A 26,829-nucleotide genomic window follows, 5' to 3' on the forward strand; every position below is an offset into this window, starting at 1 on the left:
CTTTGCATGGGCCTCACCCTTTGTTCTGAGTGCCTTCTCCACCATGGCCCCAAGGATGACCCCCTGTCCTCTCCTAGATCCCTCTCAATGGCATCCATATCTGACTCTTGTTAGCGCTCTGCTTCTCTTTCCACTGTGGCCTTAGCCATGGCAACGAACGCAGGGAAGTATAACAACATAATCCTCTTCACACCATTCAGTCCCCAAAGGTCCTTTTTCAGAGTTCTCCATTTATCTGGTCATTAGATCTAATTAAATCCCTCCAACTTAAAGCACTGATGAGTGGCACCACTTTCTCTCACCAATTAAAATAGAGGAGATTAAAGAATGCCCTCGACACTTTGTCCTTGTGAGGGTGGTGGCAGGGGAAGAGACAGAAACACAGAAGACTGTCCTTTATCTTCAAAGACAGTGTTGATATAATGGGGGCTCCTGCCAGGAAAATGAACCCTTTGTGTGGCTTTTCCAGCTGTGGTCATGAATGTCCGTTAAGTAGTCTCTTGTCCCTTGCAGAAATATTTCTCTTTCCAAAGATAGCTTGAACAGGTTAAACAAAGGATATCTGAGATAATTAAGTAGAAAACAAAAGGGGAAGTTGAGAGTGGCGAAAAAGGGAGTTAACAAATATATTAATCCAAAAGATTAATTAACATATTTGTTGTAATTAGTACAAACTCTGATTGGAGCTTCCTAGTAGCTAAGGCAAAAAAGGAAACATGGCATGTTACCATAGTTTTTATCATTTAAAAGGGGGAATGTACTTTCCCCAACTATCCCCTATTCTTGGAGAATTAGAAAAAGTTCTGATTCTAAATTCTGAAAGGAACTTCTCATGTGGCATTTCATTTAAGAGACATTGGATGATAGGCAAAGTTTTCAATAATATTACTCGATATTCAATATCTTACATGTAATATGTGAGGTTCTGGGTGTCTAGGGTTTTGGAACAGTGCTTGCTTCTCTGGAGGGTTAATTTGCCCATGTAGGACTCAAACAGTGATCTCAGCTTTATCAGAACACTATTCAGGCCAACCCAGCTCACTGAGTCAAGCAGAGAAGAGGGAAACACTACGGACACCAGCACCACATCTGGCTCCCCGGCAAGGTCTTTCGGAAGAAGTATCCCTACACTTTGTCCCTCTAAAAACAGGCCCACCTTCTCTACCCTGCCCCACTGATGTGCTTGGCTCATGAAGACAGTCATCAGACAGAAAGGGGGGTGCAGCCCTCTGAGGACAGAGGCAGGCTTCAGGCTCACCTCCTGGAGATCATCTCAGCATAGTCTGTCTCTCTTCATCAGAGCATTATTGAACCAGACCTTATTTTTTTTTCCCTTTTCTCTTGGCATCCCAGGATCTTATTTTTGGAGATCGAGATACTGTTTTTAGCCTTCTCCACTATTCGAAGTGGAATATACCTTGTGTGGTTGAGAGGATTTGAAGGCAGCGGGGTATGGAGGAAGCAGAGGAACAGGTGAGATGATCTCATGCACTAACCCTGAGGTTTTCTCCTTTCCAAGAAGCAATAAGAGGATCCAGGCTTCCACTAAAGCACAGGCCCACAGGGAAGCACGGTCCTACCAGAGAGGAGTCTCTAGTGTGCACCTTCCTCTGTTCTCATCCTAGGCTCCTTCAATAGACTCCAAGACAGAGCCTTGGGTTCAGTCAGGGGCAAGCCCATGCCCTATACAACCCACTCCCACCCCACCCCGTTCTGAGCACTCACAGCCCTTCTTCTGGGTCTCTGCATTGGCAGACCAACTCAAACAGCTGTGTCTTTAAGATGCTTCCAGATAAGACTCTCCCCCCGGCCCCTTTGCCCTTGACTCAGCAAAGTTGGCATTCGAGATCCTTCTGAAAAATGGCATTCTTTCTTTTCCTGTGTTCCTGTCTGTGACACTTGCCCCCCACCTCTTGACTAGTCTTCCCACCCCAGGGATCCTGGATTTCTCTCTGTACTTTGGACTAGTTCTCTGTTCCTCTTCATGTAATTCCCTGGTATGATGGTTAATTTTATTTGTCAGCTTGACTAGGACACAGGGTGCCCAGACATTTGACTAAACCTTATTTCTGGGTGTGTCTGTGGGAGCGTTTACAGATAAGATTAGCATTTAAATCAGGGGACTGTGTAAAGTAGACTGCTCTCCCCAATGGAAGTGGGCGTTATCCAGTCTGTTGAGGTCCGAAATAGAACAAAAGGTGGAAGAAGGGAGAATTTGCTCTCTCTGCCTGATTCAGTTTAGAAATCTCTCATCTGCTCCTGTCCTCAGACTGAAACTCACACCATTCACTCTCCTGCTTCTCAGGCCTTTGGGTTTCATCTGGACTACATCATCAGCTCTCCTGGGTCTCCAGCTTAAGATGGCAGATTGTAAGACTTTTCGGCCTCCATAATCATGAGAGCTAAATCCTCCCTCCAACCCCGCCTCTCTCTATATGGCTCTGTGTCTGTCTAGCAAAGTGAGGCAGGTAATGCCTCTCCTGCCCTTGAAACTGCCTCCTGGAAACTGATCAAAACATGAAGCTCAGCAGTTTCTCTCCTTACTGACCAAATCCTGCAGAACCCCAGCTCCACTGTGCCAGACAGAGCGTGTTCCACGTTTCTGAGTTTGAGTTTGTGGCTGTTTTCACACCGTGGCAGCTGCCACCTGTTCACTATCACTAAGGGCAGAGAGAAGGCACAACATGCAAATGCAGAGAGAAAGAACATTTGTAAAACTTGCCCTTGACTGTTGTTACCCCAGGGGTTCTCTCACTTCCATCTAACACCCCGGGAAACTTCTTGTGTTAGTCCTTCAGACACAGTTGTTTCTTTTCATTGTGATTCATGGAGAACTCACAATGAAAGAAAAAGGCCTTTGTGAAGCAAGATGTGAAGGAGGCAGCTGCTAGTGATGGTTTTCCTGAACCAAACTGCATGCGGCACATTTGGTTATCCAACGGGACCCTAACGCTGGCAGCCGCTCCTGTGCATCCTACAGAGGAGGGCTCCTTACGTTCTCCACGTCTTCATTCATAAATAGAGTGAGCAGGCTGGAGGCTCACTTTGTGTGTGAGGGTGTAATGAGATTGTGTATGACGAGTGTTGTAGCGTGGTTCTTGTCCCACTGAAAGATGCTCCCTGGAGGTCAGCCGCATCTCCCTCCCCCTTTCTCCCTTCCCCTTTTCCCTTCCCCATCTCTTGCTTTTCCCCTGCTCCCTGACTTAAGCCTGGCTCCTCCAAGGTGTGGAGAGAAGCCTGCGCTGCCAGTTGCAGTAGGAGCATCATCTCCAAAGGGGGCGCTCTGAGATCAGGAAACAGGCCTTCAGGGACCTTGACTGTGTGTCTATGAAGACTGTGCGCTGGTACCTATGGCTGGACATTTAAAAAATGGCTTTTCTGAAATCTTTGCCTTGATATGCTATCAATTTTTCCAGATGCCTTTTCAATATCTGTCTACAGAACTGTATGAAATTATAGTAAGTCCTACAGCTGGGGAGATGACGACATGACAGACATCTCTGGCTCGGATGAAAGAAGCTAGCGACAGACTTCTGGCAGTGGGTCTGTCCTGGAGGCCTGCCAAGCTGCAAGCCTCCCAAAACACAGGACGCTGGGTCCACCTAATGAGAAGCTGCCTGCAGCTCTTGTCGCTTGCTTCCTTCCTCCAGGTCCGCCTTCAGGCAGGAGGCAGATCTAGGCTGCAGGCTTTTAGGCAGCATTGGGTGAGACGCAGGGCTGGGTTTGCCTACCTCTGCTAGACAGACCCCAGGGCCTTCAAGGTGGGAGGAAGAGAGAATAAAATAAGGCCCTGAACAGATTTTGTTAAGCTCTCCTGGATTGGAGAAAGGAGACCGTTGTTAGAGGGGCAAGAGGACAGCACCATTTCTAGAAATTAGAAACCTCAACTCAGCCCGTAGGGTGGTGAGAAGGAGGAGCTTGCATCTCCAAAGGGCTCCTGACCACTCATTTCATCGCATTTATTACCTTTCAGGGTGTGCCGGGCACAGAGAGCACATGCCACTGAGTTCTTGAGAAAAAGGATATGAGAAAGGTGAATAGTGCCTGGCATGTAGGTGTCCCCCACATGGGAATGAGTGAGTGCATGCAAGCATCTGAAACAAACTGAAGGCCTCCCTTCCCGCGGATGTTTCTCCCCTTTAATTTATAAAGCTAAAAAGGCTTATTTAGTGCTGGGCTCTGAAGTTCAAGGACATACCCCTGCCTTCTGGCCAGGACTTTTGCACTGCCTCATAACATGGCAGAGAAAGTCAGAGGGTGGTAGATACTTGCTAAGAGTTAAAACTCCAGAAGCCTTCTGGTTTTTAAAGAAAACAACCACTCTCAGGGGAATGAATCCATTCCTGTGAGAACTAATCCAGTCCAGCCACAGTGAGAATGCAACTCATTACTGCAAGGGCGGCACAGTGCCACTCACGAGGCATCCACTGCTCTGACCCAAACTCCTCTCCTGTGGATCTTTCTCTCTCTCTACAGGAGGACCTGGGCTTTGAAAGGGAGGATCTGCTAGGAGACAGCTTGGGAGGGCCGGAAGTGCTCCTATGTGCACAGAGGCCTGGGGAGGATGAGGGTGGCTGCACAGCAGCCTCAGGGATTATGGGGAGGGCTGCATCCTCTGATCCCACGGCCTCCATGCGCCGGCACGGAAGAGCCCAAGAGGAGCAAGGTCCCAAGCATGTGTTACAACAACCTGCAGGTTGCTATTTAACAGCACTTGTCATCTTGTCCGTTTTGTCCACCTGCCAAGCCTGTTTCCACGGAGCTCTCCAGAGTGGGCGGCTGCTGAGGCTCCCATCTGCGGCTGATAACAGACGGCCTTGCCTTGCGTGAAGCGCAGGAAGTTAAGAAGCTTTTCTTTGCTGTTGTGGAGAGACCTCTGGCTCGAGGCAGTGCTCTCCGAGGGCAGTGGAGATACTGTCAATTACAAGCCTGTCCTTCGAGCCTTGGGGCTGAGCTGTGATGGGCTGTCTGCAGCTGGATGTGTGCGCACGTCTGGGAGAAGCCTTCGTGCTGGGAGCCCAGTGGGGCGTGGCTCTGGGTGGGCCTGGGTCTTCCCTTTTCCCTTAACTCACTGTAAAGTAATCTGTCAAGACGACATCACCTTAGGGGAAAATTACATCCTATCAAGGTGATCCTGTTTAATGGGGAGTCTATCTAATATATCTATCATATTAGTATATCTGCCCCAATTACGCATAGCTTTGACACCCTACCCCAGAGGTTCCGACACTTGTTTGCTTCGCAGCATTGTTAGTCTGTTAGTAGTTTTCATGGTAAAACTGCTGTAGTTTTACCGTAGTTTTTCAGTAGCTTCTTTTGTCATAGGACAAAAGAACAGCTGCATTTTTTCAAATAGCTTGCGTCAAACAACTTTGTAAGTATTAGTGTCCTAATAACTTAGTAGCCATTTGAAAAGAATATGAACTGAAAGAAAAAGCATTTTTATTCCATCCCTAAACAATAATTACGTATGAATGGGGCTGTGTGCACCTGCTAGGCACTGCACAACCTCTCAAATCTTGGACACCAACACTTTCTGTTTCGCAATGACTTTTGTGCAGGACTTGCTTTGTATCACAGCAAGCACAGAAACCCCACCTTCAAAAAGATATGACCTAACAGAAGAGAAATTGTGAGATTTAATGTTGAAACTGTAAACTCCCTTGAGTTAGTAATTTGTTCAATGTTTAGTAGAAGTTGAGTATCTTTGTGTCCCTCTTAGTGACCCAGGATACCTGTGGCCCTACTCTATGCATTTATTCTATATTCTCATGTTCAGGGAAATGGGGTGAACTAGAAGCCTGGTTGGGAGCGAAGAATGAGGAGATAAAAATTGCTGAGTTTAACCCATGTCTTAACATTCTTAGGACACTTTCTCAGGTTATGCTCCTTCCTAGTAAGAGTCATGAAGCTGGAGCCTTTCCCGGGAGTGTTGAAGACCGATTGTATTGGGCAGGGTGGGACATTTCCATGGGTTGGAGGGCTGGGTCCGTAGAGTCACGCCTAGTATCTTCTGATCAGTCTCCTCCAACGATTCGAGATCGATTTTCCTGGCTTCCTTCCTTCTTCAGCAACTGTATATTGTGGTTCTTCCCGTGTGAGCATAGCACAGTGATGAAAAGCAGGACTCAGGAGCAAGACTGCCATCTTCTACTTGCATGACTTTGAGAGTATTTGACCTCTGTGCTTCAAATTCTACATCTGTGAAATGGGTTTTATAATATAGTACACCTCATTGGCTTGTTATGCGATTGATATGATCTAATGGAGATTAGAACACTGTTTGCCATGATTCTGAGTAGGCCACTGGGCAAATAACTATGACAAAATAGACATGGTCTCTACTTCTACCTGCTAAAAGTCCAGAGACAAATATCAAACCAGTATTCGGCCACATAGTTAATTGATTACAATTCTGATGTGTGTTAAGAAGTGTAGTATCCTACGGGAGTATGTAACATAAGGATTTAACTTAGATGGGGGCAGGGGAAATGGTATCTCATAATCCTTCCCAGAGTAAATAATATTTAAGTCAGGACTCAAAAAAGATAAATCAGGGTAATTTAGGCTGAGATCTAGTGGGTGAAGCAGGTCTGGAAGAGTGTCCTAAACAGAAGGAACATGACAAAGACTGACTCTCAGGCTAGTGGTCAAGAACAAGAATGAGAGCATCAGATGGGGGCAAAATCAAACAGGGTCTTGGTAGTCCTTGCTAAGGAATCTTAAATTTTTTTCTCAAGAACAACCAGACAGCATCAGAGGTTTCTGAGCAAAGGAATGGCATGATGTTATGTCTTGTAAAAGGTCATTTTGGCTCCTGGCTGAAGACTAGGTTCCAGTGGGCAAGAAGGAAAAAATGAAAAGACCAGTTAGGAGCTTATTTGTAAATCCTTTGGGGTAGATGAGAAGTGACTCTGAATGGTGGCAGTAGAGAAGAGGACAGACTTGAGAGATAGTTTGGAGGTAGGAGAGATCTGATGGCTTGATAGTGACGAGACAAGGGAAACCAGGCAAATGCCCAGGAGTCTCCCCCAGAGCAGCTGGGAGAGAGGAAGGTGAGCGTATGACAGGGACGGGGTGGCTTTGAAGGAGCGTGTCCATCAAAGGCACTTGGAGCTGATGATCCTGCTCTCCCATACCACTTCCTGCAAATACTTCCTAGATAATTGAAATTAAACAGGGTTTCTGTGTCTCCTTTTGAAATAAAACCATCTCAGGTTTTCACTTTATATTGTATAAAGGCCAGTGCATCAGGGATGAAGGAGGAAGACCTCCATTGTGGCAAAGAACCCTCTGTGGCTTTAGAGTTCTTAATTGAACCTAGGACATATTTGGAGTAATTAGAAACAAAGTTTATCATTATGCTGGCCACGAGCAGGCCTGTCCACATTCACTGTCAGTTCCTTTCTCCGTCTCTCTGTAGCCATCTTTCTTTCTTGTATTGAAGGAAAAAAAAATGTTTTTGATATTAATTAAGTTACATGGCAATTTCCTCCCCCTAATTAAAGTGGAACCTTTTCACAGGACACTTTGAAGTTCAGCTCTGTGGATATAAGAAACTTTTCATCCTTCGCCAGAGCTCTGTAGTGTCTCTTCATATTGTTCACTTCAGTCAGAATAAAACTCTTTCTGATAATGAAGGGAAGAGCATTTAACTTTTCCCAGCTATCACACAGCCAAGTCAGCCTGGAGCGGGGTGTGGGGAAAGCCTGCTGGGGCCCTGGCCTGGGGCGGTGTGGGGGGCTTGAGCTGATGCTATGACTCAGGTGCACTCGGGAAGGGGGTGGCTGGGAGGTGGGCAAGGGAGGCTGAAATGGGAATTGGGGGCGGGATGCTGGGAGCCACTTGGAGTGGGGAGATGGGAAGAGCAGCAGCATCCCACCCTCAGGTGCCAGCTCAGCTCTGTTTGCAAGTTCTTGCTGTGAGCTTTGATGTTGTGGAGGCTTCTGCTCTAATTTCCAAGGGACAGTTTCTGGCTTTGTTTGGGCTCAGAGAACCCCTTGAGATGCCCAGAGATGGGATAGTGACAATGACCTACAGAGTAAAGAGAGAAAGTGAGGAAATGGACTGAGGGTAAGAGCAGGAGAGAAAATTCAACACGGGAAGGAGGGCTCAGTCCCTCACCCTGAAAGGGCTCTCAGCCAGGGAGATACTTGTGACTTTTCACAACTTGGTGGTTCCTTCGATTTACTTTCCCCCCTTCGCCTTTTCCTGTCTCTCATACCCCTCCAAATGCTCTCAAGGTGAGTGAAAAAAGGAGTCTTGTCCCCTCCCTGCCCAGAAACCAATTTCTCATGAAAACACCCCAGGGAGGAAGCAGAGGCCACTGGTTTTTATCTGCGAATCTCACTGCGAGTGTTTTCCCTGTAGATATCGACAGCCAGTAAAACACATATCACAGACGAAACCAGCAACAGCCCCCGCGTGTCCACTGCCTCCCCGCCAAGATGCCACCAGTCCAGAGTGTCAGATGCTTCAACTGGATTATTGCTGTTTCCCCAGCTGTCTCAAGGTGTCTCCCAAATAGCTTCAAAGCCACAGACAAAAGCAAATGGGAGAGGCTGAGTCTCTCTTCCAGAGGCACATGAGGCAGGTAGAGACGGACCACAGGTTCCCCTTCCATGGGCCCAGCTTTGGCAGCTGCCGGCCTCCTGTCTTGGGCCGAGGAGGCAGGAGCAGGTCCCCAACAGGAGGCCTCGGCTGCCCGTGCAGAATTAGTAACTTAATTCTGCTTCGTGTTGGTTGAGTGACTCCCGAATGCCAGGTGTTAAACTAGGTGGCAGGATGAAGGCAGAGTCCCAGCCCAGCAGGGAAGTGGCCCTCCTCACGGGTACCTCTAGTAGAAGGTGGTTGCATCCTGTAAATATAAGTGGACAAAAAACAACGCACTCCGGGAGGCTCAGGAAGGCAAACTTGATTCTGACTCAGGGAGATCTGATAAAACCCTCTTGGAGGTATGATTTCAGCTGCCTGGATTACATTTGGGCAGGTGGAAAGATGGCAAAAGAAGTTCCAGATGGAAGGAGCCACGGAAGAAAGGTGCTGAGGAGTGGCAGTACTAGTGTGTTTGGGTACTTTAACTAGGAAGGTATTGTTTGAGCCTAAGGGGGATCCAGGGAATGGGGTTGGGGAGGAGAGTGATGAGGGGTGAGGCATTGCAGTGAGGGAGTGCAGCAGCGTGAGGCTTGTCTACCAGGCTGAGGAATGTGGCTTTTCTTTTTTGTATCATGGGAAACCAGGAAAGACTTATGAGGTGTGGAGTGATGGGATTAATACTATATTTTAGAGAAACAATTCTGTTCCCTTTTGACACATACTCCCTAATCCTTTATCCCTGGCACGTGGCTTGCCACTGAGAAGGCTAGGAACATGTAAACACACTTTAATGTGGGGCTTGGGAGAACTGCCGAGCCACGGCACTAGCTTCCCCTACCTCCTGAACCTGGTCTCTATCCATCTGCAGCTTCCCTATGGGTAAGTTTAGCCAGGCTCCAAGGGAGCAGGGCACAGAAGACAGAATTGCTTTTCCCAAGGACCACTGGTTAAGTAAGCACCATCCTCATCCTTGGCCATGCTGACTTTGATGAGAGATTATTATGATAATGAAATATACAAATTCCAAGGGATTTACAGGAAAGGGTGATGGGAGTTAGGGATGGGGTTAATCTGGGAAGGCTTTCTGAAAGAGGTGGCCTTATGTTTGAGATCTCACAGGTAAAATGAGTTGGCGGGAGATAAAAGGGAAAGGCATCCAGCAAGAAGAGTCATCAAAGCAGAGGATAGCAAATATGACCAGGGGTAAGGGCACAGTGTGTTAGGGAGGAAGGCGAGGTGGGAGGGTTGTAACAGGACTTTGAGGTGGAAATGCCAGTCAAGGGGGGCTATGAATTCCAGGTGGTGGAAGTCTGTAGGGTGGTCTGTAAATAATGGGCCATGTCAACCCATTGTTTGGAGCCCTTCCTCCTTCACCTCCACCAAGAGTACAAGCAGACTCCCTTTATTTTGTTCCCATGGGGTACAGCAATGCAGGATGGATGAGAGTAGACCCTCAACCGGTTAATCTGGAATAGTCATCAAATCCTCCTGAAATTAGCAAGGGCAGGAAAGGTGCTGTGACAAGGGCAAGTGGCCCTGCTGAACTGAACAGTGGAAATCATGTGTGTGCAGTCGTCCCTTGGTATCCGTGGTGGATTGGTTCCAGGACCTCCCGCAGATACCAAAATCCATGGATGTTCATATTGTCCTTGCACACTTTAAATCATCTCTAGATTACTTATAACACCTAATACAACGTAAATGCTAGGTAAATAGCTGTTATCCCCTAATGTTTCAGGAATAATGGCAAGAAAAAGTCTGTACATGTTCAATATAAACACTTTTTTGAATATTTTTGATCCGCAGTTGGTCGACTCCACGGAGGGCTGGCTGTATATCTATTCTGCAAGGCAACTAGGCCCAAGGCCTGAGTGATAACCTGTGCTCTTTCTATCTTGGCAGTGAATCTGTGCTGCCCAGCTGAGAGGCAGGATTGGGTTTTCGATGTGCTCTGAATACCTGGTAACATTCTCCATGGCACTGCTTCATTGGAAAATCTTCTTTGAAAAGGCAACACACTCCATCTGGAAGAACAGGTAAGTAAGTAACTTACTTAACAACTCTTTTGTGCCTTACCCTTTTATAAAAGCCATCCACATACCATTTAATGTTCACAGAACACTATGAAGACTCCAGGAGAGTTTTATGATGCCCATTTTACAGACAAGGAAACTGAAGCTCAGATAAATAGTTTCCCCCAAATCCCACAGTTCCTAGTTGTAGAGCAAAGACTCAGTCTCCTTTTCTTCTGAGGATAAATCATGTGTATTTTCTGCCACAGACAGGGTCCTAAAGAAGACAAATTTCCTTCCATCAGGACAGGGTATGGTTCTTGAATCCAACACCTGATTCTTATTGCAGAGGTTCCTAAGGGCTGGGTCTTTAGCACTGATGAAAGTCAGATTCCAGCCGCCAGCCATAGGAGATACCTGTAGGCGTTCCAGCCAACCCAGAGACCTAGAAAGAAAACCCAAGCATTCCTAACCTTTAAAACGATCTTAGCCTGTGGACAGATAAATTAACTCCAGGGCTCTGGGGAGATTAAACCTTATTTTATGGTTTGCTTGTTAAAAACGCATAACTCCAAATCTCACCAGAGATTGCAATTAAGATAGCACAGGGCTAAAGCTATATGAGAAGTATTATTTACTCCCGGCTCCCTGCAAAGTCCAAAACGACAATGGGCTTTTCCATTTCATAACCTGCAGTCGAGCTGAAGCCACCTGCCTTTGTACCTAAAATGCTTTAGGACGCGTGCTTCTCTCCCAGCATAGCTGCTACCACAGTTCTGTTATCCTTTGTGGTTGCCCAAAGTAACCATAAAAACCCAAAGTTAAAACAAAGTTTCCAGGGCGTTAATGTTCAAGAGACACCAAGAACATTTTTTACCATCTGCTTCTCTACTGTTCTCACCTGAGGGGCACTTTTTCTGTGTTCTCCTTTGAATGCCTGACATGTATGAGCCCCAGGTAGCTCCCTAATTTCTAGCAAAGTCCCGGGAAAAGCCAGATCACCCCAGAGCCGACCGATCACACTAAAATATGATGGAGAGAGCCACCACAAGCCTTCTCAACTCACACAGTGAGTCGAACACATGTTTTCCCACTCTGGAAGTTCTGTGAAAAGTTGGTTACTTTGTGTGCTCAAAGACAATTACCAAGGACTGTTTAGATTGTCTTTCTGGGGTCCTTTTTACTCCTTGAGATTCATGGTTGGTTTTTCCATCTTCTGTATGTATAGAAGAGATGCATAATGAATTTATGAGCGTCTTTCTGTGAGAAATTTCATCTTAGCCACTGTGGTGTAGTGACAGTCTTTCTCAAATTCGTCTTTTGCATTTTAAGACTCATGTGGAGTGTTTGATTCGTATTCAGATTCCTGACTCCATTCAAGAGTCGCTCAACCAAGTGATTCTTATCATCAAGTGAATTTGGAGATGCTGGTGTAGTGAAAAGAATACTCGGCTGGGAGATAGGAGAACTGAGTTGTAGACTAACCTTTATTACCTACTAACTATTTGATCTTTATCTAGTTTCAGTGCCTTGCTAGTTGTTAAATGCCTCCTTGTAAAAGGGAGGGCAGCTATGATTAAGTGTGTCAGGCATGTTCTAATTGCTTTGTAAGCATAAACCCTACAAAGTAGCCTCAAGGTCACACAGCTAGTCAGAGGCAGGGCCAAGATTCAAACAGATTGGTTAGACTCATGAGCCCAGCTTTCTAACTACTATGCTACGCTGCCTCTGTAAATAGATTCTTTCAACTCCAATGTCCCACAAGTTTCTTGTAGCCAAAGAAAAGACCTCACACAATCTATGAGAAGTAGACCTTCCATTGCAACTTGCTCCATCTCTGTCCTGGGCTAATCCCCCAGCTCCTAAATAACACAAAGACTCTGGACCAGCCCTGCATTTTTTTTTCTTTCCTGGTGATTATCTGGGGCTGATTTGGCCAAACTTCTAAGTCTGTTGCCTAGCAAGTCCCAGCACATCTGGAGTCCTGCTGTTGTCTCAATTGCACAGCTGTCTACGGCAAAGATGCAGTCATCAGAAAGCTGCTGCCCAATGGAAATCCAGGGAGCAATCTTTATATGGATCAGCTCTTTATACCTTTGTGTGGATTTCGCTTCTCACTCACAAAGACAACGGAGCAAGCTAGCAGAGTTCATACTGAGATGTGAGTGGCTTTATAACCAGCATGAGGAAGATTTCCACAGAAAAACCTCTTCTTTCCTGGTGACAGACCTGAATTTTTGCTAAGGGGGGAAAAAAAGCTCTCTCTTCGAGAGCATTTGTGTGGACCTAGGTGCTTTGAAATGGAGAAAAGCCAGAAGATTCCTCTGAGGCAAAGAGATACCGCCGAATAGTGCAGGCCCCAAATTTAGGTTTTGTAGACCTGCACATTAAAAAGTTTCCAAAAGCTTAAGGAGGCAGAGCCAATTTGAAGCTTTTCTTTTATTTCATGCAACAGGGTAGAGGATATTGTTTTGGGGGTGGGGAAGATTGAAACCTGCAGTGAAAGTAAATGAAAAACCAAAATCTCTGCTGGAGGTGTAGATAAAAACCAGAAAATAAAAAAAGGAAGCAAAACTGACCAGTCTTATTTAGCTCCCCAAGGAGAGAAGTGCTGCAGAAAAGAAGAAAGCGACAACGGTCTGCCCTGTGATCTCGTATTCTATTAATCAGGCCTCTCCGTAGCTTACACTCTCCCAGACAAAGGCCATTGATGTTCAAAATGGCGACACAGGCACCGTAGGGTCCTGAAGTGGCTTCTGCATCAACAAAGGCCAATGAAATTACACTCAATGCTGAACTTCAGAATGTCAAACCCGGATGGGACCTTAGAAGTCTTCTGGTCCAACCCCCTCATTTTGCTGTTGAGGAAACTGAGGCCCAGAGGTCATGAGGCTGGCCAATGTAAAACTGGGAACAGAACTCGAAGATTCTAGATTCTACCCGATCTTTTTTTGACACCATGCTAACGACCCAAACTCAGTTGTTATCGTTATTTGAACATGAGCAATCTGTGGTTACTAATAATAGGGTTACTTTTATTTGCCATATTATTTGATGGAGTAGAGCTCATCCATGGCTCAGTTAATTAATATATTAATTCTCTTAGCAGTTTCATTCCTCTGTGTGGGGTGTGTGTCTTTAGCGACACTGTGCTTCCAACATGCTGCTCTTTCTGTGAAGGCCGAAAAAGGTGATCCAATGAACTGGGAGGATCATTCCCTCCCTCTCTGGGTATTGTCACTGACCTAATTTATTAATTTTACCTCCCTGCTAGTTTAGAAACCTGGACACAACCAGAGCTCTTCACATTAAGTTGTCAGTATTGTCATTAACATTTGTATCAATAATCCTGAGCTGTGACAACTTCCCTTATTTTTAGACCTAAATTGTATTTTATAATATAAATATCTCACTCTAGGCAGGGCACCATAAAGCAATTATTGCACTTCCCAGGTGAGGTGAATTTCTTGGCCTCCACTCTTCAAGGCAGCACCTGAGATACGTTCTAATCACTCAGAGACACTGGGACAGAAGATTATTATACTATTAGATAGTATAGAACAAAGAAGACACTTGTTCCACCGGCAGAGTGCCAAGTCCTCCCTCCAGAGAGAATAATGAAGGTGGGCCTGGTTGTGAGTGTATGTTGTGGTGCTGGAGGCCTGTAATAATGGAACCTATGCTAGTTGGGAAACCCAGGATAGTCCTCCTGAATTTGTAGTGAGCTTTGCAATCTTCAAATACCCTTTCCCAGCATAGCGGTACTGATCCCCACAGCAGCAGTCTGGATTTTTATCTGGAAGTTAGATTATTGGATGATGTCCTCAGTAATGCATTTTTGAGTCTCTCATTGTACAGATGAGGAAACTGAGGATTAGAGAACAGAAGTAATTTGGACAGAGCTGGTATTTAAATTCAGATCTTTCTACCCCCTTCACCCCACATTACTTAATATGGATTATTCCTATACCCCAGCAAATTAGGTCAGGCCAAAATGAGGTTCTGAGTTTCACTCACTGACTTGACATTTGTTTGATTAATACCAATAGAATGCCAGTGACATATAATGCACTGTGTCACACTGAGGAATACAGGGATTGCTACATTAGCCTCTAAGCGGAAAGGATACTTTTTGGATAATTTTTAAATTTCCATGATTAGAGATGATTATGGATTCCAGGTGCCCATCCAAAAAATATCTTTCAGGAGGAAGGTGGTAGAAGGGTTCGGAAGAAACACCCACATCATACTTTTCAGTCTGTCTCATCCTGAGAGGGAGAATGCACTCCGCCCTTCAACCCTCACCTACCCCTCACATCCTGCTGCTCCAGACAGTCAGTCACAGGTGGCCTGTCTCGGGACAAGCCCCCATGCAAACAGTACCCGTGTGTACACTGGTACACACACACTGCTTGGCTGGTACCATCCACCCACATTGCACTCTGGTTCATGAAGCTTCCCTCCTCCAGGGACCTGGTCTGCTAAGACTGCACTGTGGGAGTGGTGCACGAGAGTCACAAACACCCCAGAACATCTGCCTGCCCCCAGGCTAACGTCCCACTGCCACCAGCAACTCCCCAGCCTCTTCTCCCTGCATACTCAGCAATCACTCCAACCTCTGTGTCACACTTTCCCGGAGCTCCCTCTGACAAGTTTATCAAGTTGAGAGATGACACTGTCAACGGGCATACATACAAACAAAAGTGAAAAGACAGGGAAAGTGGGGAAAAAAGCTCGGGAGGCTCCCTTGGTGCTGCAAGGACACCTTCCCACGCTCCCAAGGTCATGTGAGCAGGCTGGGAGAGGCATTCTCATTCTTCCCCATCCCTTGATTCTTAAGTGAGCCTCCTCCGTGGGTGCCTGCGCAGCTCCCTCCTCTGTAGTGTGGGATGGGAACGGGGGAGCATCACATTTCAGTAGGAGATTGCTTGGTAAGACAATGGCTGAGCTGATAATGCCAGCAAAGTCATGACACCAGGGACCTCTTACAATTCTAAGATCCAATCATCTTTAAAATATTACCGTCTAAGACGGATTTGAGCAGGGGCTATAGCAAACAATTGATCCCAGTATATTTACTGAGAGTGCAGGCACCCTGATGAAATATTAATCTGGGTTGGGGAGTTGGAGAGGGGAGGGGCTGAGAAGCATTAGACTGACCAAGTTCTTTCTACAAATCCTTTGACAAATAAGTTTAATTAGGGAAATGCAGATGCTACTATTATCTTTCTGTCTGTCTGTCTGTCTATCTATCTATCTATCTATCTACCTACCTACTTACTTATCTATCTGGATCCTAGTCTTTATAAAAATTCCAAGAGTCAGCAAAATAGAAGACCTGCCTCCTTTATCAATCCTCTCCTCAACTCTACTCAACCCCCATGCATTCTTTTCACATCTGCTAATGCCCAACCCCCTATTCAACTACTGAACATTTTTCATTGGTAGCCTAGGACCTCTTTTCCTTGGGACTTGGCTCCTTCCTAATTTCTGCATTTCCTCCCACATCAGTGACTCTCCTGTCACCCCCTGGAGGATCTGCAGCTTCAGTCCAGTCTGGGGAAACGTGGTACAACCCCAGGACATTCAGAGTAAGGGGCTAGGCTCTTGTATAATAATAAAGGCCTTGGAAGTGGGAGGTGAACTGGAGTATCGAGCAATTTATCCTGCACACGTGTTGGACAGAACGGCATTAGACCCTTACCTCCCCCGCCTATAGAAGCATCAATAACATCGATAAAGCTGCTGCCCCCAGCATCAGCCGTTCAACGTGGCCATGAGAAGAAGGACAAAGAAACAGCCTCTTTCCTGGCAGAGCTGAACTTATTGCTTGTAGTTAATGGGAGGGTAGAGGAGAGGACCAATCCTATGGAAGGCTGAGAAATTCCAGTCACTGACAAGCAGGGCCGTGGTCAGAGGAGCCAAGTGGAGCCTCAGGCTAGACATGGGCCAGGGACCACTGCAGACACTGCTGGAGGAAGGGCACATGCCTAGGGCCCAATGGAGCAGCTGAACATCATCTCTGGGGAGAAGGACCCCTAGAGCAAATCCTGTTCATATTCCTAGCAAGAAGGACCACCAGTATCTGTCCAGTTAGAGGCACAGGTTTCTTTCTAAAGACATAGATGAGGATACTTGCATTCCCAACTTCGAATTTGTTTTGGAGACACTGGCCCACTGGTCCCTGGAAACTGCCGTGTGCCACTCTCACGTCTCTCTGACTTTGTTCTTCCTTTTGCCTGGAATGCCTGGCTTTGGGAAAGATGCCTCTGTAGGCTTCTGGTTCAGGTCCAATGTCTGTGAAGCTTTGCCGGACCTTTATTTTGAGACAGAATCTTGCTCTGTCACCCAGGCTGGGGTGCAGTGGTGCAATCTCGGTTCACTGCCACCTCCGCCTCCCGGGTTCAAGCGATTCTCCTGCCTCAGCCTCCTGAGTAGTTGGGATTACAGGCACTCCACCATGCCCGGTTAATATTTTTGTATTTTAGTATAGACAGGGTTTCATCATGTTGGCCAGGATGGTCTCAATTTCCTAATCTCATGATCTGCCTGCTGCTTGGCCTCCCAGAGTGTTGAGATTACAGGCATGAGCCACCATGCCTGGCCCTTGTTCAGCCTTCTTGAGAGTGAGCTCTTTATCACCCCTTCCTGAGCTCTTTATCACCCCTTCCTGTATTTCCACAGTACATCGTGTGGATTTCTGCACCACGAATCATCATATTAAATGAGAACTTTTCTTGTCTGTCTCTTCCTTGGATTGTCATCTCCTTGAGAGCAAGGACCTTCTAGTTTTACACCACTAGTTCCTTGTAGAGTGCCTAGCAAGTAGGTGGTGTTCACAATCATGCCAGATAGACAGAGCATTGCCTCTCATTTTCCCTCAGTCTTTGCCAGTAAGAAATGTTTTCTTCTATACTAAATCAATTAATCCATTAATCAACTCTGGGTCAATGAACAAAATATTAGCTTGACAGACAGGAAAAATAAGTTCAAAAGATCTGTTGTACATCATGGTGACTATAATTAATGACAATACATTGCGTACCTGAAGATTGCTAAGGGAGTAGATTTTAAGTTTTCTTACCACCAAAAATAACTATGTGAGATAATGCACATGTTAATTAGCTTGGTTTAGCCATTCCATTTAGTACTCCCTTGGTATACATATATTGAAACATCATGTTTATACCATAACTATATATAACTTTTTATTTGTCCATTAAAAAGATATGTAAAGCACATATATAAAAATACTAACTCAGACCATATGAAATTAGTAATATTCAACCACTTTACACCTACAAAAATGATAATTTCCTATGATTCAACCCACTCTCTGGCATAGACACGACCCTCATAAAGTAAAGGAATAAAAGAAAACTAGCGTTTATTGAACACAGCTTTGTGCCATGTGCTTTATAAACGTCATCTCATTCCGTTTAATCCTCATTTACTGGTCCAGGAGAAAAAAATAAACATCAGAGAAACAAAATATTTAAATGCTGAGATGGGTGGTACAAGGGGACCGTGGGATGGGAAAAGAGAGAGTTGGCTCAGGAAGTCTTCACAGCTGGGGGGCTTCAGTGAGCCCTGAAGGGCCGGCATCTTGAGGCAGCCTTGGTAGAGCCAGGCATCCCTGTCCTTTTTCCCATGACACACTCACTCCCCTTATCTCCACTATAGCACTCCTCACATGACATCCTTGCTATTAATTTACTCATCTGTTTCCATCCTCCCCTCTGGGTCAAGCTCTCAAAAGCAGGGGTCGCATCTTGTTCATCTTTGTATTCCTCTGCCCAGAGCCACCTGGCAGGCACGCTGCTGTACTCAAATGTTTGCTGATGGACAAATTCAGAGATCATGCAGGGAAATCCCTACAATGAACTCAAGGACTTCTCTGAGTCAGATATGCACAAGCTCTTCAGCTTCCCCACCAGGGGACTTAGGCACTTACAGTCAGCCCTGCTGCTCCCTGTGTCATGATATCTTGACCCTACTTGTCCCTGAAGAGCCCCCTCTGGCATTAAAGCTCATCTTGACTCAGGAGTATGGGCCCTAATGGGGCTGAGCCAAGCAATAAGGAGGATAAGACCCCAGAAAGGATTACAGTTCCAAAGAAGGGTCAATAGACACATTCTCTTTCCATTTCCTGTTTCTCTCTCTGGCTAGCACAGTTCTTAAATAAACCCTAATGTCAGACCCTACAGTTGTCTTTCTGTAAGCAACCAGAGGTGCATTTCGGAAGATGCACACTATACTCATAACAACAGCTGCTATTAGCACCCTAAGATAGGTATTTCATTCCCATTTTATAGAAGGAGAGGTTATACACCTTGCTCAAGGTTACAAGCTAGAATTCCAGGTGCCTCTGATTCTAAAACTCACACTCCCAATCATGAAGCTTTAGCAGCACAAAATCCAGAGTTTGGCTAGCCCCAGTGTACCAGAATGTCTGGAGTTGGACATGTTTGTCCATAGTCTCTGGTGGCCTGAGCAGCAGTCAGGACCAGAAGTGCACCCAGGAGTCCTCCCTGGTTTTGATACCCTGTTCCTCAACCACGGGGACAAGTCGGGAGGACATTTTAGCAATCTTGATCCCGCACCAAGCCCAGTCTCATGCCAGGTCTCAAAGCCTTTCATTCATCATCCTCTATGAGGAATTAAATCATTGGGGTTGATTTATGAAAAAAGGCAGGAGCCTTTGCCAACAGAGCCCATGCTGCTTCCTATGTCATGATATCTTGCCCCTCCCTGTCCCTGAAGAGTCCCCCTCTGGGATTAAAACTCATCTTGAATCTTAGACGCTCACCAACTCATTGTAGATTTAAGCACATGCCCTCCTGACCTCTAGGATTGGGTGTTTTTTCTTCTTAATCTTTAAGGAGGCGTATCTCCAAGGGGAAGGCAGAGTTTCACAAAGAGGAGATGGAGGTGGCAGAGCGAACAAACCCTGCATATGCTAAGAGCTCTATTCCACAATTTGAGTGACAGTGAAGACACCTCTTGTCAAATTACTGCTTCAGTCGAACACAGCTAACTCTCACCAACCTTGACAACAGAATGATTTCGTTTAAAAAAAAAGGTGAGAGAAGGGGAGAATTGAACCTTGGGCTATTAGCAGGGTTCCCATGTGTTCTTATGGACTCTTTAAAATGCTTTGCTGTTTATGGTTGTGGAAGAGAAAGGCCCATGTTCTATATATGCCCAAACTATTCTTCTAGTTGAAAGGAGAGCCCTCTGGGGAAGCTGCCATGAGGAAGCTGGGACACCCAGGAGTTATGGAAAGCCAGTAGAAGTGGTGCTTCACTACAGCTATCTTCTGGCTCCCAGTTGGTGCTGCCCATTACCTAGTCACAGGGTGGGCACAGAGATCTCTGTGGCTCTGGACTGGTAGTTATAATTCAGGCAGAATAGCAGGTCACGCCCTTTCAAGATATCAGTGCTGATATGGCAATGGAGAAACAAAAGCAGAGGTTGAGTCAAGGTCAGACCCTGGGAAGATGAAGCATATTACCAAAGCTAGTAGGAGTGAAAGAATGGATAAGGTAGGGTGAAAGTAAAACTGAAACAGACAGGAACAGCAGATGAGTTGCCACCAAGGGTGAACTGGAGAAACACTGGTGGGAGAAGAAATTCACACTTGGTGTCAGCAGCCAAGGATGAATACGTAAAGGTGGAATAACTAAGATACGTGCTCAGCAGCTCCATATGCAGGTACTGTATTAAGATATAATGGCCTTTGTAAAGTTCCATGAGTCCCCTCCCCATAGGTGTGCCTTTGGCAGATTTAAAAAGGGGTACTCAGGGCTCCGTTCCACCAGGGAGTGTGTCATTCAGCCCTTGGTGAAGCAGTTCTTGCCCTGTATTAAAATTTTTATCATAATGATTGCTGATGTCTCCACCAGACCTGTCTGCCTGGTTTTTACATTTGGCCTCCTGCAATGTATATGCCTCTATATGCCCTTTAAACTGTGTCTTACCAGTCTGGACTCTGACTCCCCCATCTATTCCTGACTTTACATTTTTGACTTGGTAACTTTAATTTCTAATTTCTTGCCTGTATTTATCTTTTAATAACTCTCTGCTCCCAGCTACAAATCAGCTCTTCTAGATCTAGTATCTTTCTGGTGATGCTTCCCTTACTACTGCTCCGGGGCCAGAATGATCATTGTAATTCCCAAGGGAAGTAGAAGCCATGTGATACCAGCCATCCACAGATGATACACCATTTCTATAAATCCAAGTTTGCCAGTAAGTACTCATTATCCTACAGTTATAGACATTTGGAATTGGGAGAGACTTCAAAAATACCTAACTTGATGCTTCCCCCATTTGGTGTGCAAATCTTCTTAATATATCAATTACTTCAAAATAATAAGAGTTCCCATTAATTGACTCTGCTAAACCCTTTACATATGTTAAATCATTTAATCCTGACATCAGTTCTGTAAGGCAGATACTGTTATCCTCATTTTATGGTTTAGGAAAGTCTGCTCTAACCACTACCCTGCATTGACACCACTTACTATTGGTTCTAAAGCTTCTGCTTGGATGTCTGCAGTAGAAAGGAACTTACAACCTCTTAGCATATCCTGCTCCACCTTTGGACAGCTGTGACTTTAAAAAGCACCTTTTTATGTTGAGCCAAAGACCTTCTTCTTCTAATTTTTACCCATTGCCCTGGTTTGACACACTGGTGATACGGAACAGGTCTACATCCCTCCATCACATGATAGTTCTCTAAATACCACATCCTGCTGTTTCTCTTGAAATTTTCAAAACATCTCCAAGTTCAATTTTTCCTCCTATGTCTGCTTCAGACGATAGCTGATTGCTTCAATTTTCCTTCAGTTGTGGTACCTTGGATAGGACCCCAATCATTGTATTGTAAATGCAAATTATATATTCTCTATTTTCTGTGTTACTACCACTTTTTTTCTCTCCCATGCTAAATTTCACAGACTAAACAAAAGACATATAAGACAAGGTCCTCGCCCAGAAGTTAAAAATTTGTCATTTGCTTGGGTAAGAAACAATACAGCAGTATATTTAGTAAGCTATTTATTGTACGGAATTGACTGTAGATATGATAGAAAACCCAGTGAGAGGGAGGGTTGTCTGCAGCCATCAGGGAAGGCTTTGTGCAAGACTTGCGGCTTAACCTGGGCTTCTGTGGTGGGAAGCTTTGGGAAGAGCAGAGCAGAGAGGATTGGGTAGCAAACTGCAGGGATAAATTGCAGGTTGCATGTTGAAGGTAAAGCACAGAATTGCTTTTTATAGTGAGGTTGGGAAAATGAGGAGGAGAAAGAGTGAAAGGCCAGATGGAGATGAGCATGGAGATGGGAAAATTTTGAAGATAGAGCTGAAGGATATCTACATATGTGAACACAGAATCACTGAAAGAGAAGGATGTTATTTTAAGAGCATTTCGTTCAGCCTAGCCTTTCATATATCTCACCTTTGCAGACCCAATATTTCTCTGCAGGGCACCTATGCTAATTTCTATCACCATTCCAATTTACTGTCTATTTCAATCAGAGTCAGTTTTTTTGGCTTTAACTTTACCTGAATCCCACTTTACCTGGAAAGTGCCATAGTCCTACACATAGTCTCATCATTTCCTCCCGGGATTATTGCTGTGAGATACCTGCCTGCCTCCTGCTTCAGCTCCTTCCTGTGCTCCCCCGACACATGTGCCAGACACAGCACAAATTTAATTTAGCACTTCCTGCTCAGTCCTCCCATCGGCTCTCCATCATCTTCAGGACAAAGTTCATGCTTTCTGTCCACTTCCCCAACCTCATTTCCAGGCTCTCCTCCTATGAACCCTATGCTCAGCAGTAACCAAAAAGTTTCATTTGCTTCATCAGACCATATTCTCTTTCACTTCTTGGCTCTCATTCTACATGAAGCACTCTTCCTGCCCCCCCACGTCCACACTTACTCATATTGCAATAGTATTTTTCAAAATTCAGCTTAGTATAGCCTCTGGGGACATTTAATTGCCCCCCCACACAATGAATTAGGTGCCCCTTCACTTCCAGATCATTTTGTGGCATGCCCTGAGTGCTCAGTATACTGGGAGTGAATGTGTACCTACCACACCAGGCAAGAAGTAATAGAAACCAACTAGACTATCTTATCTTTATTGCAAAGCTATCAGAGACTTGCAGAATCCAAGCTAGAGAACCAAGCTTGAAAAATAAACAAGCATCAAATAAACATCTAAGTTTGGCTGTAGGGACTGCAGTAAAGGCTGTGCTGTAGGTGCAATCTGTCTGTTCTGTGTGCGGGTACTACTGCAGGGAGAAATTTGACCTCCAAATGTTCCTACCGTAGAAGAGGAAATTCCCATTCATGGGGAATCTTTAAGTTAGGGGATCTTTGTGTTCTATTCTTCCCAAGTCTTCTTCCTTCTTAGTTTACGTAATTAAAGTCTTCCTTCGGGCAGGGGGATGGATGAATTGACCCCCCCTGGATGCTGAGGAGTAACTCATTCTCAGCTGTGAACTATGGAAGATCAGGAAGCAAATTAACTGCTTTGGAACTTATCCTTCCAACTCAGAGTATGTCAGAGAAAGCTCAATGGGAACCTGTCAGAGTAAACAACAAGATGATGCTGAAAAAACAATTTTCAGCATTTTGTGGCTGATAATAATTGCTCACTTAAGTGTTTTGAAGCTTTAATTGGGTAGGTCTGTAATCAATGGCAGTTTTTGCCCTAAGGTAGGAGAAGGCTGAGTGACAGAGAAAAATAGCTCACTTCTGTATGTTGACAATCCTGAGAGCTGAAGAAAGCAAGAGAAAGGCTTCCCAGTTTGCAAATGGATGGAGAAGGGAAGTGAAGGAAGGCTGGATCTAGACTTTGCAGTTGAACACAGGGAAAGACTCTAGGAATTTCAGAGATGGGATTCATTTATCAGTGGGGATTGGCTACTCTCCTGTATTCAGCTTCCCTCTTCCTCAACTGGTTTCCCAGTCAGCTGTCCAAGGCTTGGCTCAAAGCAACCTCTTTCAGGGTTATGGGGTTTCCACTTTCTGAAAGAATCCTAACACAATAGGTTCCTGCCTATGCAACTTCATTTGGTCCTTGAATGCATGATACCCAGTTTCCAACTTTGGATTTACTCTTTATTCATCTCTCTCCATCTCTTTAGCCTCTGTTGCCCATCCTTGCTTTGGTATGCTGATAATAGCATTCACATCCTGAAGAGACTCCATCCTGCCAGGACATGAGTTCATGTCCACTTATTAGCTGGCATTCAACACAACACCCAAGAGAAACCACTCTTTTTCAGTTAGGATGGTGCCCTGGCTGGTAAATTGTTCTATTTTTGGCCGCCATGTGCCTGTGTATGCCATATACCTTAGGGCATAAGACTGCAATGACAGCACCTAAATCTGCTCAGCAAGCTTAGGACCAAACCCTGGAGTTCACTAATCAGTTTTCAAAAGGGGCCAGGGCCATATCTTCTCCCTAGGGATAGCTTCACCGTGGGCAGAGGAGGAAGTTGCTTATAAGGTATGATTTTCCTGATACCAGGTAGAGCCACCCTATCTAAAACAGCTCTCTCACACTCCTATTCAGGACCTAGAATTCCTCCATTAGCCATGGGAAACGGTGGTGTTGGAGAAAGGACACAGGATTTGAATTTAAAAGATATACCGTCTTTGATTCCTTGTTCTGTCCAATCTGTCTGCTGGGCAGATCCTCAAGCTTTCTGAACCCCAGTTTATTGTAGGAAGCAAATAAAAAGAACATAAAAGCTTTTTGCATTTAAAAAATTTTTATTTTATTTTAGATTCAGGGTGTACATGTAGAGATTTGTTATACTGATATATTACATAATGGTGGGATTTGGGCTTCTAGTGTAAATCTTACAGCTCTGTTCACATATTAATTGTTGTTGCTCTTTATTCAGTCCTTGAAGACTTTTTATCTTCCAAAACCAAGTTTTAATGTCAAATATCCATGGGAGGAGTCAACTTTTATGTGTATTATTATATCTTAAACCTTGGAGCTTAGAAGCTGAAAGTAAGTATCAGAGAAAGACCTAGAGTGATAGCCTTAGACACATTCAGAAGCTATTGAGATAAAGTAGTTAACTCTTTCCTCTGAAATTCAAAAAACTCTCTTGCAACCCCCTTTCTGTGTCCAATATGTAACAACAGTAAACCAAAGGCATAGCGAATCACCCACTTGAATACAATTTCTGTTGATTTACTTATCTAGCAAATATCCCATAAGAACCTAATGAGTGTCAGGCTTTCTGCTGCTTTCTGGGAATACAAAGATGAACATATTCTGGTCTCTGCCTTCACAGAGCAAACAGTCTATAGGCAGAAACAGACATGTAACAAGCCAATCCTGACCTAGAGTGATGAGCACTCAGATGAGCAAAGTGCTATGTGAGAGGTGTACCATTGGAACTTGTTGGAGGAAGGCTAAGTAAGAGCTGGCAGGAAAGGAGTTAAAGTTTTCCAGTCAGATGGAATAGGATGGTGAGTCTGGAGGGGACTGAAATATGATTTGTTTGGGAAATTTAAAAAAGTTCAGTATAGATGAAGCACAGAAAGCTGGAGAGGTAAATGGAATCTGTGTTAATAGGGATCCGTGTGCCACAATAAGAAACTTGGCCTTTAGGCAGGAAGCAATGGGTCACGGAAAGGTTTTATGTAGGAGACTGGTATTCAGTATCGCATGACTCATGCTGTATTAAAATAAATCTTGATGTGACTGATCTCCCTCCTTACCCAACTAGGCTATGGGTTCCACGGGAGCTTGATAATGTCACATTAATCACTATATCCCAAGTGCCTAGAATACAGCAGACAGTGTCCCTCCTCTTAACTTCCTGAAACCGCTCTTGAAATAAACTGACATGAAATTACAAAGGTGACATGGGAGTTCAGTGTAAACCAGGAGGTGGCCTACCTTGTCTCTTTTAGCTGACAGCCCACCTTTTCTATTTTCTCTCCTTCTGGGCCCACAGCCCAGGAGAACAGCCTCAGACTTCTCAAGGAGATGCTTAAATAAGGGTTAGTAAGGTAGCTTCCGCCAGGTCATAGCAGGCATTTTGGCACCACTCCCTTCTGTGTTTATGGCATGTGGAGCTCCTCAGGCTCAGCACCCTTTCCCTCCAAGCACACACTCATTCTCAACATATCTTGTCTCAGCAGAGCTTCCCTGGCAGCTACCATCTATTAACCAGAGTTTGCTCTTGAGATGAAATCTATTTGTTGTGCTAGAGTGAAATGAATTCCATGAACCTTTCAAGTGAGCCATGAGACAGGGAAGACATTTCATTGCAGCAACTTTATTAGATGGTGTCCGTGAACTTTGGGATGAATAATGCCATGCTCATATTATAATGCTGTGGTTAAAGATTTTCATACTAAAACAATCTTTATGTGAAGTTCTGAGGCCCACAGCCTTGAGCAGCTAGTGTCAGAACTAGACAAGTCACTTAAAGTAATTGCTTCTGGGCCAAGTCCCAAATCTCCTCTTTGATGTCTGAAACAGTCAATATTTTGTCTGTCTGTGTAGAAACCATGGTTAAACTGAGAAACAATCAAAACTGAAGTTAAATTGTCTATCAGACTGCAATTGTGCCTAGACCCTTCCATTTCTTTAAGTCTTGCTTCTGTTCATAGTTCCCTTATTTATTTATGTCTAAAAGAGAATACTGCTCTAAGAGACATTTGTGTTTTAATAAAAACCTATTACACTAGGAAAATGTCAAGCAATATTTGAATCTTGTATATTTGGCTCTGAGATTTTTAATGATAAATGGCAGCACAAAAACCCTAAAATTTCTGTCACAAACAGGTGACAGTTACCTGAATTGCAGCCACTGTCCCCAGGAAAATCAGACCAACTTTTAATGACTTGCCTTGTCATCGTCATCTCTTTCTCCCTTTGGGCTTCTTTCTTTTCTGCCTTTCACTACTTTTCATAGATAAGAAACTCTATCTCTTTCGTGGTTCTCCAGTTTGCCCCGTCTCCGTGTGTGAGTGTGTGTTGCTCTAGATGAAATGCAAACATTTCATCTAGTCCCTTGATCATCCTGTCTTGAGTGTTTCCTCTCTCTAAATCTGTACCTTCCCAGGCCTGTGTCCATCTCTCTAAATTTGTACCTTCCCAGGCCAGGAGGTCTGCACCTCCTGGCTGCCCCTACTTCAAAGGTAGAGAGCCACAAAAGCTGCCCCATGCGCCTTCTCC

General features: G+C 44.9%; 2 long non-coding RNA genes across 3 annotated transcripts in view; one reads left to right on the forward strand and one right to left on the reverse strand.

Annotated features, from left to right (window-relative positions):
- Positions 1-26,829, forward strand: part of LOC105729589 (uncharacterized) — an 82,902-nt gene that overhangs the window by 33,953 nt on the left and 22,120 nt on the right. Inside the window, exon 2 of the long non-coding RNA XR_001110279.2 lies at positions 10,498-10,631. This is a non-coding gene — a long non-coding RNA (uncharacterized LOC105729589). The remainder of the gene's footprint in view (positions 1-10,497; positions 10,632-26,829) is intronic.
- The window catches only part of LOC105729588 (uncharacterized), a 119,782-nt gene continuing 103,320 nt past the window's right edge, over positions 10,368-26,829 (reverse strand). For both annotated transcript variants that reach the window (XR_001110278.2, XR_001110277.2), the window contains one exon: positions 10,368-10,619. This is a non-coding gene — a long non-coding RNA (uncharacterized LOC105729588). The remainder of the gene's footprint in view (positions 10,620-26,829) is intronic.

This window comes from Aotus nancymaae, unplaced genomic scaffold, assembly GCF_030222135.1.
Source record: "Aotus nancymaae isolate 86718 unplaced genomic scaffold, 86718_ANA_hifiasm-v0.15.2.pri h1tg000012l, whole genome shotgun sequence".
In the NCBI taxonomy this organism is placed as follows: domain Eukaryota; kingdom Metazoa; phylum Chordata; class Mammalia; order Primates; family Aotidae; genus Aotus; species Aotus nancymaae.